The sequence below is a fragment of the Orycteropus afer genome, unplaced genomic scaffold, assembly GCF_000298275.1.
Source record: "Orycteropus afer afer isolate SDZICR_OR568_19922 unplaced genomic scaffold, OryAfe1.0 scaffold00538, whole genome shotgun sequence".
Lineage (NCBI taxonomy): Eukaryota > Metazoa > Chordata > Mammalia > Tubulidentata > Orycteropodidae > Orycteropus > Orycteropus afer.
The window spans coordinates 515568-519327 of NW_006922125.1; positions in this window are offsets into that span (position 1 = coordinate 515568).

Consider the following 3760-nt stretch of genomic DNA (forward strand, 5'->3'; position numbering starts at 1 on the left):
CACTCCTCAGAAGGAAGATTGGGCAATCTACTTCTGTAGTGATACCACCTGGGAAACCCAAGGAGGGGTCGCTATGAGTCAGGTTTGACTCGACGGCACATAACAACAACAACAACAATGGCTAATGATCACAAGCTTTTCTTTATGTGTTTGTTAGCTACTTCAATGTCTTCTTTGTTCAAGTATCTGCTCATGTCCTCTCCCCATTTTTAATTGGATTGTTTGTCTTTTTATTGTGGAGGTGTTGAAGTTTTCCATAAATTTTAGAGATTAGTCCCTTGTCCAATATATCATTGCCAATTTTTTTTCCTAGTCTGTAGGTCCTTTTTATACTCTTCCGGCAAAGTATTTAGATGTGTATAAATGTTTAATTTTTAGGAGGGCCCAGTCATCTAGTTTGTCTTCTGCTTTTGTGAATTTTTAGTTATGTTTGATAATGTATTTATGCCATGTATTGTTTTTGTTGTTATTTGCCATCAAGTCGGACTCGACTCATAGTGACCCCTCCTTGGGTTTCCGAGGCAGTATCACCATGGAAGTAGATTGCCCCATCTTCCTTCCCAGGAGTGGCTGGTAGGTTTGAACCACCAGCCTTCTGGTTAGCAGTCAAATGCCTTAGGCACTATACCACCAGAGCTTCTATGTATTAGGGCACCTATATTTACCCCTATGTGTCTTTGATGATCATTATTGTTTTAGGTTTTACATTTAGGTCTTTGATCCATTTTGAATTACTTGTTGTATATGGGGTGAGACATAGACTTTCTTTCATCTTTCTGTAAAAGGATATCCATTTTCTGCAAAACACCAGCACCATTTGTTAAAGAGACTATCTCTTCCCTATTTAAGGGGTTTTGGCCCTTTGTCAAAGATCAGCTGTCCATATGTGGATGAATTTACTTCTTGGTTCTCAATTCTGTTCCATTCCAGGCAATTTTGACTACTGTGGCTGAATAGCAGGTTTTGAGATTGGGGAGTGTGAGTTCTCCTACTTTGTTTTTCTTCTTTAGTAGTGCTTTGTTTACCTGGGGTTTCTCTCCTTTACATATAAAGTTGGTGATTAGTGTTTCCATTTATTTAAAGAATGATGAAGAATCTAGATTGGCATTGCATTATGTCTGTAGTTGATATGGGTAGTATTGTCATTTTTACAATGTTAAGTCTTGCTATCTGTGTTGTTGTTGTTAGATGCCACCAAGGCAGTCTCCACTCATAATAACCCCATGCACAACAGAACAAAACACTGCCTGGTCCTGCGCCATCCTCACAGTCATTGCTATGCTTCATCTCATTGGGGCAGCCACTGTGTCAATCCATCTCATTGAAGGCCTTTCCTTTTTTGCTGACCCTCTGCTTTACCAAGCATGATCTCCTTCTCCAGGGACTGGTCCAGTCTGACAACATGACCAAAATACATGAGACAAAGTCTGGCCATTTTTACCTCTAAAGAAAGAGATAAAGGGTGGAATAACTAAAATAGGAGGTCAGTTCTTCTGAGACTGAAGGAGAAATAATGAGAGCTGGGTGGTGAAAATGATTTGCCCTGCAATACTAATCTAAAGGTTGATGGTTGAAACCCACCCACTGGTTCCATGGAAGAAAAGTCCTCGGGACCTGCTTATGTAAAAATTACAGCAAAGACAAACCCTATGGAGCAGTTCTCCTCTAACACACAATGGTGTTATGAGTTGGAATTGACTCGATGGCAATGAGTTTTGGTTTTTGGTGAAGCCAAAGAGATGTTTATGGGTGATGAGGCAGAAAGTTTCCACTGAGAGATAAGAGTCTAAGTAATTATTGCAGAGTGGAGAGAGAGCAGAGTGAAGGGGGCTGTTATTCAGGGGAGTGATGAAGAAACTTGGAAAACAGATAGGAAAAAAGGACAGAGGGATGACCTGGGGCATGTGAAAGGGTTGCTGAGTGGCCTAAAGGACCAGATGAAGTTGGAGACTCTGACTGTTAGAGTCACTGATATTTGGGTTGCTGATCTTTTTTATCATAGTATTCACTATGGGACTGAAGAAATCAGATGTTTGGAATAAACTGAGTCAAATCTAAGTACTGCAGATATGGTATTTGTAGGGCAAGGGTATGATAATGCAGTCAGTGCTAAATCAATATGCCCCAAGATCTCGTCTGGAGATTGACTTCTGGCAAAATGGCAAAATAGGCAGACTAGCTACACAGACCCTCTACAGCAAAGAAACAAGAAGCCAAATGAAACAGATACAGATGATAATCCTGGAACCCTGAGCTTTGAAGGAAAGAATAAAGAAGTGGATCAAATAATGACTAGAAGAAACTGAATGAAAACAATGAACAAGGAGATAATGAACAAGTGAACTGTCAACTGGTCTGACAGCTGGCCTTTTTGATTTTTTGTAAGCAGCATTCCAATTGGGGCAGCAACCTGATAATTGGCTCTGCTTGCTGAGGACTGCAGAGACACCCACACTGGTAGCTATGACCAGAAAAGTGCAATATTCCCCTTATTCCCCATATCTCCCAGAGGTGTGGCCATCATCCACCCACACTTACCTTCTGGCTGGGTAGGAATTCCATCCAGGCAAGGTACCCTGCCCCCAGCTGCCTTCTAAGCAGGCAGGAAGTAGTTCCAGGACCAAATACCCTACCAGCCACTTTCTGGGCCAGCAGGAACTTCTGGGACCAGACACTCTGCACCCACCTGCCTTTGGGGACAGCAGGAACTTCTGGGACCAGGCAACCTGTCCCTAGCTGCCTTTTAGGCTAGCAGAAACTCCTTCTGGGACAAGGCACCCTGCTCCCAGCCACCTTTTGGGCCAGCAGTAACTTCTTCCAGGTCTGGGCATCCTGGACAGCAGTGACTTCTTCTGGTACCAGGTGCCCTTTCCCAGCTGCCTTTTGGGCTGGCAGAAACTCCTTCTGGAACTAGGTACCGTGCCCCCCACCACATGCTCAGCCAGCAGGAACATCACCTGGGTACCCTGCCCCACCCCCTGGTTTTTGCCTTTCAATTAGTTCCAGTAATTTTCTTGCTGAGTCTTTGGGATTTTCTATGTATAGGATCATATCATCTGCAAATAGTTTTATTTCTTCTTTGACAATTTTGGTAGCTATTATTTCCCTTCTTTATCACTCTGGCTAGGACTTCCAATACAGTGTTGAATAGGAGTGATGATAAAGGTCATCCTCTATCTGGTACTTGTTCACAAGGGGAATTCTTTCAGTCTCTCTCCATTGGGAATAATATTGGCCGCTGGTTTTGTACATAAGCCCCTAATTATGTTGAGGAATTTCCTTTGCATTCCTATTTTGCTAAGAGTTTTTATCAGGAATTGTTGTTGGATATTTTAAAAAAATCAAATGCCTTTTCTGCATCAATTGATATGATCATGTGGTTCTTTCCCTTTGTTTTATTTGTGATGGATGACATTGATTGTTTTTCTAATGTGGAACCATCCTTGCATACCTAGTATGAATCCCACTTACTCATAATGTATTAATTTCTTGATATGTTGTTAGAGTCTATTGGCTAGTATTTTATTGAAGATTTTTGCATCTATATTCATGAGGGATATTGGCCTGTAGTTTTCCTTTTGAGTGATTTCTTTGCCTGGTTTTGGGATCAAGGTTATGCTTGCTTCATAAAATGAATTTGGGAGAATGCCATCCTTTTCTGTGTTCTGGAATAGTTTGAGCACGATTAGTGTCAGTTCTTCTCTGAAAGTTCACTAGAATTCACCAGTGAGACTGTCTAGGCCAGGGCTTTTTTTTTTTT